The 11824-nt window shown below is 45.2% G+C and overlaps 1 pseudogene; it reads left to right on the forward strand.

Annotated features, from left to right (window-relative positions):
* The first annotated feature begins 5660 nt into the window (after positions 1-5660).
* On the forward strand, positions 5661-6157 carry LOC120837906 (annotated as a pseudogene).
* The last annotated feature ends 5667 nt before the right edge of the window (positions 6158-11824 follow it).

Below are 11824 nucleotides of genomic sequence, written 5' to 3' on the forward strand. Positions count from 1 at the left end.
ATCCATAAGTTCAAGTTATGAACCGTCTGGTTTGCGGCGGTTCGGTAAGGTCCCATAGTACTCGTCGTCTCGTAATTAATACCTAAGCGTAAAAAGCCCCCTGTTTGTTTGGAATAAAAAGGTACGCCGAATATAAAAATAATAAAACCGAAAATGCCAAACTCTAGCTATGTTGTCAATGTCCTGTTTTGACGTAGTGCTGTTTTGTCGCGGTGCTGTTTTGACGCCGTTCCCTCCTGTCGCTGTGCCCTTTTGACGTTGTGCTGTTTTGTCACTGTGCTGTTTTGACGCTGTGCTCTTCTGACGCCACGCTGTTTTGGCACGTGCTCTTAAGTCGCTATGCCGTTTTGACGCTGTGCTGTTTTGTCGCGTGCTATTTTGACGCGCGCTGTTTTGTCGCCGCGCTGTTTTGACGCTATGCTGTTTTGACGCGTGCTGTTTTGACCGTGCTGTTTTGTCGCGTGCTGTTTTGTCGTGTGCTGTTCTGTCATGGTGCCCAGTCAAACGGGGATAGAGTTCCTCGATATGCTCCCCCGAAGGGGGAGCAGAGTTGCGGATTTGTTTTCCCCGCGCCGCCACGCCGCTATTCGCCCAGATCCATCACGTGAGGAGCAAAGCATCCGGTGCCGTGCAAGAAAGCCCCCTTTACGGTCGCTCCGCCGACGTTGCTCGCGCCCCGGCGTATGTTACCCTGCTTTCGCCCTCCTTCTCCTCCTCTCCTGTTTTCCATGCGCGGCGGCGCGCCCAGCGCCGCTATTCGCCAAATTTAGTCACGTGACGAGCAAAGCATCCAGGGCGTGCAGGAAAGCCGGCGCTACGGCCACCCGACGAGGCTCAGTGCGCAACTCTGCTACCGTAGGTAGCTATACACAGGAACTCTACACGGGGCCAGGAAGCCGGTCGGCCAACGTTTAGCCAGGCTGGCTTGAGTCGTGTTGGTGTGACTATTTTTTCTTTTTTTTGCGTTGTGTGTGACGAGATAGAATATTATGTTGCTGGGCTAGCTCTTTCGAAGGGACAAGGGACTCGCAGCGATAAATACTGCGAAAGAAAAGACAGAGTGGTGCTGTGTTTTCTGGAGTGCAACGTACGTCACAACACATGCAAAGAGAAACACCCCTTGTTTCGGACGCCGAGCGACACCTCTCTGTTCTCGGAGTGGGATCATTTGATTCCAAGGGAAAATACTACTGCCCTTCACGCGATTGCATTTCTTTCTAACGTAAACAAACTGATGCAGGAAAAAAAAAGAAGTCTCAAAGAATGTCTGGACTGTTTGACATGTCACAGAAAATAAATTTTCCTAAGTGGGATTGCTTTTCAATAAAGAGAGCGGTCGAGGATGCTCCATTCATCTTGCCAGTCTTGGTGTTTATTTTTATATAAAGCATGTTCACTAGATGAAATCAATTCAGACATTTCCTGGTCTGTCAGCCTTGCCTGAAAATCCAGAAGTCTAGAAAAACTCGGTTTTATTATTCTATGCTACATAAAAATATTTATTGACACCAGAACAAAAACTAGGTATTCAAGGTCCGGGAAATGTACAACTCTGGAAATAATTTTTAAAACAAATTTTAAACTGAAGTGGAGAGAAAAGCATCGCATATGACATCATACTCAATCTTCGCTTTCTTAATCGTGGTATATAAAGTGGGGTAGACACTTATTCGTCTAAAAGAGCAAAACAAAAATAAATTAATGAAGCGAGATTATGTAAGTAATTGAACGCTACCAAACGGCATTTGCGCTTTGAATATAAGCTTTTGCCCCTCGCGCAAGCCACGCTTTTGCAGAGGGATGTGAGATAGGATGGAACTTATTGTTTCTCACAACACAGCTGAGAAAAACAGACAAAGAATACGACCGTTTTCACGCCGAATGGAGAATATCTGCTGCAAGCATGCTATAGGTGTTAAGTAACGCAGGATTTTGTTAGAAATAAGTAAGATTTGTTTTAGAAAAGTCTACCTTTCTACAGTTGCGTCGGCATCATTTTTTTAGCTTTTTTTGTGAGTGTCGGCGTTTTGGAGGCAGCATTTGCGTGGGCAGAGCGGCCGGGAAGTGGGAGCGGTTTTCCTTCTTGCAGCTGGTTGTGGCTTTTAGCCGAATTTGCTTGCATATAGAGGGTTTTGCCGCTTAGCGTAAAATTGTCACTTTTTTGGCCGATGCAATAACTTAGCGGTTGGCACCAGTCAGACTGGGAAAATTGCAGAGAACAACTCTACAAAGAATTTAGGTTTTGGCGGTTGAAGCGCCAGGATGACAGCTCGCCGACCATTGGATGACAGTGCACCACGTGTGAGTGGTGGAATTTGAAGTGATGGGTCCGTCTTTGGAGGGAAAGGAGGCCTCTACGAGTCTAGAAAAGGGCTGGCGAGAGGATTCTCGGGGATTCGGCTTTTGAGATCAGGCAGATTCGGCTCTTGAGACTGCGGGACTAAAGTATGGGTTTTAATTTTTGGGAGTTTTGTAATGTAAATTACTGTTGACTTGTTGTCGTTTTGTTTTGAAATAAACGTGGCCACACTGGCCATCGTAAACCAACCAACGTCGCGGTGTGTCCAGCAGGATCGAACGACTTTTAGTTTTTTTTCTCTTATTCGACTTCCCGGGGGACTACCATCGGGCGAACACCGTCATCGGTCGTCACCATCCTGAGCGGGCCCCCCTACCCTCTCCCACGGAAAGTTGACTATAGGCATCTGTCATTCTTCGGAATGCCGAGCTCTGCCCCACAGCGCCCTCACCGGTGTGCTCGCATATTCCGACACACTCACGGGCGCCGGACGGCACTCCACACCCCCTATTACAGTACACCCTATAGGGTGCACTATAATGTGTACTACCTCCCCAATATAATACACACTGTAGGGTGTACTATAATGGCCATAATGGGGAGGTGTGTTGACACAACTATAGTTGTGTCAATATAGAAACAAATCCGAGTCCCGACACGGCAACCTTGTTGCTCAACCTCCCGGGGGAGTCAAAATAAGAGCAGGAAGAAAATTTGCGAAATGAAGAGGAAACTGGGTTGTGTAAAAATAGCCATATATAGGATGATAGGGGGCTCTCAATACCAATAGCCCTATCGCTGAATTATCCAAGAATCAAGGAGAATGCTGGTAATGTAGGTATACCCACCGCACGAGCTGGTGCCTGCAGCAGTAACTGTTCTAAAACAAAAGCAATGGCAAAAGGGCATCTTGCTCTCGGGTTCGTAAAAACCTTATTTTTTGGTTATTTACTTGGAATCTTTTATACGGGGAAGGCGAGCGCGTGCGGCGCGTATACCTACATTCCCAGCATCCCCCTCGATTCTCGGACAATTTCTCTATAGGTCTATTGGGAGACCGTTAAAAAATATATCGAGCGAGCGTATGACGGTAAAACTAATGACCTCGAAACTTTCAGTCGGCGCAATAATATAGAATCTCGAAGTCTATAGGGCAGTCGTAAAATAAAACAAAGCAAATTTTTTTTTTTTTTTTTTTTTTTTTTGTGGTTGATTGCGTGTTTTTGGAGAAGTTGGGTATATTTTAGTCGCGGGCATCGAACACATACATGGGTTGGGAACGTGTACTGGTGAAGGACATTAGGTGTGAACTTCTAGAAAGGTATACTGAAATGACAGATGATTTTGAAATACTAACTGTACGAAGTAACAACTTAGTTTTCTCAGTAGTATATAGACCGCCATCGGCGTGTTTTGATAAGTTTAGTTCGTTTCTAGATAGGTATCTTGAATTTATATCTTTAAATAAATTAACCCTTTTTCTTGGTGGAGATTTCAATGTGAACACACTGTTACACTCGACTGTATCATCTCAATTAGATAACATCATCAGTTCAAATGGCTTCATGAATGTGATCCAGACTCCCACTAGAATAAATATTTCCTGCTCCAGTGCCCTTGACCTTTTCGTTACCAATATTAGCACAGACGTCCATGACGCTGGTACAATAATTAGTGATATTAGCGATCACATTCCTATATTTATATCCTGTGGGGTTGGCGCTTCCATAGTGAAATCAAATAAAGTATCATATGTTTTTCAAAACATATCCGAGCGTAATTTGAAAATTTTCAGGGTTCAAATTTTGCGCACTGATTGGGGCCCAGTTTATTCTGAAACATGTGCAGATGAGGCGTATAACACATTTATTAGCATCTTTAGCAATGTCTATAGCTCGAATTTTTCCTTATTAACAAAGACAGTCTCTAAAAATATTCAGAAGCCCTGGATCACTCCTCTGCACCTGAAAATGTTAAAAAAGAAGAATCGTTTATATAAGTCTTTTTTAACGTCAAGAGATCCCGATAAACTGATAATTTTCAAGCAATTTCGTAACCGCCTGACATCTGAATTGCGGAAAGCTAAACTGGAGTACCATACACAGCTTTTTAACCGAAATTGCAAAAAACGACCAGAATTAGTTTGGAAATCCATAAATGAGGTGTTACACCGTAGTAGACCGCGTAAACTTGGTGAACTTTCTGTTGATGGGAAAAACGTTTCTGGGGCATCACTAGCAGAAAACTTCAATAAAGTATTCGTAAACTTAAGCCCACCGCCAAGTAATGCTAATGCCTTCAGTTTTATACAAGATATAGTACACAAAACAATTTTTTTTAGAACCGACTGATGAACACGAAGTATGTTCTATATTTACGGGTCTTAGCAATAGTAGAAGTTGCGACACAGATGATTTACAAGCTAGACCCGTAAAATTTGTTATAGATATCATCGCCTCTTGCCTGGTGCATATTTTTAACCTTGCCTTGTCACAGGGGACGTTTCCTAGTAGAATGAAATTAGCTAAATTATCAGTCATATTTAAAGGAGGAGATAAAAATCTACCGACAAACTATAGGCCTATCTCTATACTTCCTATATTTTCCAAAGGGCTTGAAACAATTATTTTAAAACGCCTCGATTCTTTCTTTGCTAAACATTCTGTGATTTCGGATTTTCAATATGGTTTTCGCAAAGGAAAGTCCACTGAGTCTGCATTGCTTCAACAAAAAGAAATTATTTTGAAAAATATAGAAAATCGCCTGTTTCCCCTTGGTATATTTATAGATTTTAGTAAGGCGTTTGATTTCATAAACCATAAAATACTACTTGATAAACTATACTGTTATGGAATACGTGGTGTAACTCTGTCCCTTTTACATTCCTATTTGGAGCACCGTAAGCAATGTGTTGTGATCGATGGTCATACATCGCCTTTTCTTAACATACGATGTGGGGTTCCCCAGGGTAGTATACTTGGGCCAATGTTATTTAATGTGTATATTAATGATATTGTAAATATAAACAAACAAATAAAATACATAATATACGCTGATGATACCAGCCTATTTCTTGCCGAAACGAGTGTTGAAAAAGTAATCGTAGACGCAAATGATGTTCTTAGCCAGTTCCTTATATGGTCCAACGACAATGGCCTTAACATTAACGTTCAGAAAACGAAAGCTATAGTTTTTCGACCAAAGAGCAGGGCTCTGCCAATTAATAATAATATTACAATAGGCAGCGTACAAATCGAGTTAGTGAAACAACATAAAACGCTTAGAATAATTTTTTTCCGAACACCTTTTGTGGAATGATAATGTCAATTATCTTGTTACGAAGCTGTCTAGGGTGGTTGGAGTTATGTCACACTGCCGCAATATTTTCCCAGTTAACGTGAAATCACAAATCTACTATTCACTATTTCAGTCTTACATTAATTATTGCCATCTTGTTTGGGGCACAACTACACAAACAAACATAGAAAAACTTGCTTTACTTCAAGGAAAGATGCTTCGTTGTATTGCCAATGAGCACTATCTCGCTCACACCAAACCTTTGTTTGCCAAATATAAAATAATTAATCTTGATACATGTATGACTATAGATTACTGCCCAGCTTTCGTTTTTCATCTCCTGAGCATGCTTCACTTTTATGCAAGATGTCAGAGCTCTCCGAACATCCTCGTAGTTTCAACACCCGTCTTTTTGAAAAATGGATAGTACCACGAGCTCGTACTAACTATACTTACCAGTCAATTACATATCGTCTACCTTTATTACTTAATCATCTTCTTAATAATAATACTGATATATATCAAATGGGAAGGAAATCATTACTTATGCATTTCTTGTGAATTGTTCCGTGAAATTCCTTGAGCATACCCATACCTTTGTATAAATTTTGCATTTTGTACAGTGCTGTTAGAAGTTATGCGTTGGTGCGCCTTGTGTTGTTTTGCGTAATTTTCTTCTATATGTAGCTGTATATGTTCTAAATCTGTCACAAGTTCTGCGAATAATTTTTTTTCTTTTTGTATAATGCTGTTAGAAGTTGAAAGCATGAAGTGATTACTCAGCGTATCATTGCATGTAATATCCTTTTGTGTTCTGAATGGATGTCCTGCTAACAAATTTGAGACGGGCCCCAGACCTCGTCAAGCTGCCACTGGCAGCTTTTTGTCTAGGGTCTCCGTTGGCTTAAAGGCCATAAATAAAACGATTGATTGGTTGATTGATTGACCTGTATACACTGCGGTCCTTCTAAACCCAAAAATGTTAGCGAAAAAAAAATAGGCGAGGCTGAAAAAAAGGGAGGTGCGAACATTCATATAAATTATTACTTTATTTTTTCATCATCGTTAGACTGAGAAGCCATAAGCTCTGGCATATCGCCTGAGGCGAGGAAAAAGAACAGCGACGAAGTTGCACCGGTTTTTGACGAGCTGGAAAGGGGCGCTGTTATACTGCGCTTCACATCGGGTTGAACTGCAGCCGGCACTACGACCCGCAGGAGCCAATCAGGAACCGCCAAAAGTGCATCGTCACGCTGCTCATCGCTTTTGTTCGTTTGATATCGCCGGCCAAACCAATCACGCAAAACAAAAACAAAAAAATACCAGGACCACGCTACATTCTCCCCGAGTGATTGGTGCAGTCAGTGGTAGGAAACACAAGCACCATAGAAGATACCTGCATGGCTGTTCTTGGGCTTGTAAAATGAAATAAAATAAAAACAAAAGAAAGACGACGAGCGCCATGCTGATGCCCCTTCTCGCGCCGCTTGAAATTGGCTTATCGGATTGCAGCGTTGGCCGTGGTAGGATTTGACAAATTGATATATATTATTGGAAGTATAGCTATAGACTTTTGCTTCGCTTATCACCAGGGCAAAAAATGCTGAGTCACTGAGCTGTGGACGCATGTGTATTGTCCGATATACCGCACAACAGAACAACAGCGCATGCTCAGAAGGTGTTCCACAGCCCAGCAGACAAAGATGGCAGCGCGCAGACGGCGAATTCTGCAAAGGTGTAAACGCCTAGGACCAAGTTACGAGTAGGCGTTATCGAGTGAGAAATACGGCGCTTGAGAGTGTAAGCAGATAAAGATGCTCGATAAAAATGTTTTCTACAAAAAAAAAAAATTGGGGTGTGTGCATGTTTATACAGCCTAAACATAGCCTGCCTCAATGGGCGACTTGTCTCCCAGCTGTAGATGAGAAATTTAGCCAGTGGAGCGCAAACCGCTAGCCTGGGGCCTTTAACGTGCACCACGCAGTAGTGATACACAACCAGTCGCCGGTAAGATGCTCATCCAGATCAAAACGTGCAGGGGTGGGGGTCGAGCCCAGGATCCCTTGGTTCAGCAGTGCGAGCTTTCGCTCCAAGTGCTCCAAGCCTTTACACCGAGCTGGGGTGCTATCGTGGTCGCAAACAAGAGAGCGAAATAACGAGAACGTTGGGGCGGAGCCTCAAACTAGAATGATTCTTGTTTGAGGCTCCGCCCCAACGTTCGGGTTTATGCACGCGGCCAGCTAGGATCTGACGATGCCCCTACGTCGCGATGACGTGTCCACGCAGTTGGGAAGCAGAAATCCCCGTATTTCCCCCTGTTCTTTTTGTGATCTTCGTTCTTTCCTCCGGGAGTTAGAACGAGCGAAGAACGGAGAAAGGGATACCTTCCGGGATAACGGAAGCAAACATAAAAAAACTAATATTATCATTTTATAAAATGCGAAAGATTATTCCAATATATTATGACGTAGAGTAAATTTAGATAAGATATCTCAACTTGATTTCTCGAAGTTCTTCGCCACGGTATTTCAAAACAAACATGGCGAAAACCGCGGTAACGATAGAGCACACTAGAAAGGACAAGTAAGCCACCGGAGTGCTATTTTGGTACCTCGGCATGTGAAAAAAAAACGGCTAATCCACGCAACTTCGCTCCTAGCGCCCTCTCGGGCGCTACGAGCGAAGTGGTTTGGATTAGCCGCTTTTTTTGAAAAACGCGTTTCGTTCCAACGCCAAACTCCACCGGCACACTGGTCAAGGTCATAGAAACGATAGAAAGACGGACTGTATTTTTTATACAACCTAGACGTCAGGCGTCACGTACACAAAGTCACCGCGACTTGACTTGTCGTCGCAACGCCATGCGACATCAGGACGACATCTTGACGTCAACGTCGTCATTGACGTTGACAACGTGCGTTACACGACATCAAGATTGCGTTCTGACGTCATTTCGTGTTGACAACGACGGCGATGTTGACGTTGATGACGACAACAACAACGTCGCGGGACGTCAAGATGACGGCGTCCTTGTCAATGCAACGTCATAAGGACGCTTGGTGTCAATACGTTGACGTCGTTGTCGACATGACGCAACTCGACGTCACGAAGACGTCCCGACAGCTTCACGACGTCGACATCATCGTCGACGACGTTACGGGACGTCAAGGCTTTGTCGTGACTGCGCGTCGACGTTGATGCTGGCGAAGGCGACGACGTTACATGCCGTCAAGGCTTCGTCGTGACGTTGACGTTCGCGATGACGTTAGGACGACGCTAACGTGACGTCATAGCGATGTTTGATGTTGCGTGGGGCGTCGACGTCAACGTCGGCCTCGACGACCAGTTCCACGTCGTCCTCGATGTGGCGCGCGACGTCATGACCGCGTTACAACGGCGACTTGATGTCGCGTAACGGCGTCGTCCTCAATGCCACGTCACGACCGCGTTGCAACGGCGACTTGATGTCGCCAAATGGCGTCGTCCCCGACGCGACGCGATGTCACGACGGCCTTACGACAGCATCTTGGCGTCGCTTAACGTCGTCGTGTCGTGGTGCTTTGACGTTACCTCTGACGTAAAAATCATAAAAAATACAACATAGCCCCTAAGGCGACGTTACTGGAGCCCCAAGCTCAGTTTCACAGCTCCCTATTCTCGCCTGCAGAGGCGAGTGGCCCAGGTATCGCTCACGAGAAGTAGCGGCGCTGCAGTCGGATCTCGCTTCCCTGTCTCGCGCGTTGTCTGCTACCACTGCGTTGAGAGATTCCTTTTCTTTTTCTGTCCTTTCTTTTTTTTTTTTACTTCCATGTGTATAATAGCACAACAACAAAAGATGATGAACATGAAGTGTAATACACCACAAAGACCAGAGTCAGCGCATTGTGAGTGTTCTTTCTTTGAGCGTTTGAAATTTATTTTTGTGTGCATCTGTTTCCTTGCGCTGTGAAGTGTTACTATGAATCAACAACTCGCCCAAGCTCAAGTATTGCTATTCAAACTTGGTGGGCTAAACAATCCGGAAGCAAGACTCGACTGCGTAGTTGCGCTACTCACAACTACGTTAACTGGTAAGAAGGAAATAGAAAGAAAACGCCCGAATAATCCGCAGTTCCTTGAACAAACAATGAAGGGCCCGCACGAGCCTGGATGAACTAGCCGCTATCATTCACGGGGCTGTGGTTGATGCGCGAGTCCGCTGCGGATTATTTGGGCGTTTTTTTTTCTCTTTCCTTCTTATCAGTAAACGTAGTTGTGAGTAGCGCTCTTTTCCTGTCCTGTCCTTCTTCTCTCTACCTTGTGCGCTAAATACCTCAATATGTTAGACTACCAACTAGCTCAAATGTCAATTTTACTGTATTTAACATAGGTAATCGGCCGACACCGCCGCAGCGCGTACCATCAACAATCAGGCCCCAGGCCCCGCATCCTCCTCCTTGGGGCGTGCGTCGCCGCTGTCCCTTGTCATGTCTCCCTGGCCGAAGAGGACGTCCCTCGCGCTCCCTAAGCACTGTGCCTTGGAACAGTGGCGCTCTCTAGGCACATGGTATCCGCAACTGAAATGCTTACAGAAGCTAGACTACGTTCGATTTGGCTTGGCTAAAAGGCACGACACCCTCACAGTTCCCATAATTCCCAGGAGCGCTTTTCACGTTCCCATAATGCCCAGAAGCGAGTAGCTTTGCACGCGACATACCATGCATTGATGTCCCAGCGACTGGCGTTCGAATCAAAGCGCAAGGAAACGTCAGTAACCGCCATTGTGTCGATTAATTAGAACTATACATCCGATTCAAGGTATTTATGATTCTAGATGACCAACCTTTCTGGCTTGGCAAAAGGAGCTTCAAAAGCCATGCCAATCTGACATGCCCTTTTGCACTTTCGCAGACGCCTCCTCATTCAGTTATTATGATGTACGCTAGAGGTTCAACTGGTGCTAGTCTGCGGTTTCAAGTAGAGTTCCTGTATAGGCTCCTTACGGGAGTCAGAGTTGCGCGTTCATCTCCGCAGCGCCGTCTTTCTTGCACGGCATGTTGATCCCGCTCGTCAGGTGACTGAATTCGGCGAATAGCGGCGCCACGCGTTCGAGGCGCGCGGCGCGCTCAAAAGCAGGGGAACGTGAACCGAGGCGCGGGCAAAGTCTACTTTCCTGCACGACACTTATTCCGGCTCCTCACGTGGTCGGATCTCGGCGAATAGCGGCGCGGCGGCACGTGGAAAACAGACGTGCAACTCTGGCTTCCGTAGGGAGCCAGTACAGGAGCTCTAGTTTCAAATAAAGCCCTTTGACGTTTTAAAAGTAGCGCAAGGTGCGTCGATGCAGAAGACATGTGCAACGTGGAGCCCTTGGGAAGATCATGGCGGCCTAGCGCAGCACTGAGCCATCTTTCAGACCCCATGTTCTTCCCAATAGTAACGCGCTTCACGTGTCTCGAGCGTTTCCACAACAATGAAAGGCGCCACTTTTCCAAGGATAGAAGGACCTCAGTTTCAAATTGACCCCGTAAGTGATGACGACACAACATGGCGCTCTGCTCCAAGCAGACCCTAGAGCCGTTGTTATGAACAAATGCGTAGGCTAGGGGCTCGACGTGAGGTTAGATACTGGCTGGCAAAAAAGTAAATATTTTTTGTAAGCGTTGTGACTTCTCAATATCTAATCATGAAAACGTTTTCTATCGTCTTAGTACCGTAAAGCGATGACAGAAGCCCGTAATAAAGTTTCGGAGTCTATTTTGCCTTGCTAGCAGACGACACAATGGCTTCGCGGGCTCAGTGTTTCTTTCTGAGGGATTAAGTAACCACGTTGAATGAGGTCGGTGACGATCAATAAACGAAACATCTATTCTCGAGGTCAACTTTCTGTGACAGATTTCGGAAGCAAAAGGTGCCCGTGCACCGTAGTGTGCACAGCTTTGATCGAAGCTCGATGTGCGCGAGCACGCGAACGACTTCCCGGAGCTTGCTTCCTCAATAATTGAGAAAGGGAAAACACTGCGAAGCCAAATAACGTACCACGACGACGTGAAGTGTATCAAGGTCGAAGTGCAGGCAGCACAGGTTTCAAGGATTTCTGACAGCACAGTTGCTGTACGTTTGAATAATAATTGGGTTGTGTGTGTGTTTATACAGCCTAGAACTTGGTCTGCCTCACAGGGGCGCCGAGTCTCCCAGCTGTAGATGAGAAATTTAGCCAGTGCGGTACAGCCGCTAGCCTGGGGTCTT

The sequence above is a fragment of the Ixodes scapularis genome, unplaced genomic scaffold (genome assembly GCF_016920785.2).
Source record: "Ixodes scapularis isolate PalLabHiFi unplaced genomic scaffold, ASM1692078v2 PGA_scaffold8__174_contigs__length_109621045, whole genome shotgun sequence".
Taxonomy (NCBI): domain Eukaryota; kingdom Metazoa; phylum Arthropoda; class Arachnida; order Ixodida; family Ixodidae; genus Ixodes; species Ixodes scapularis.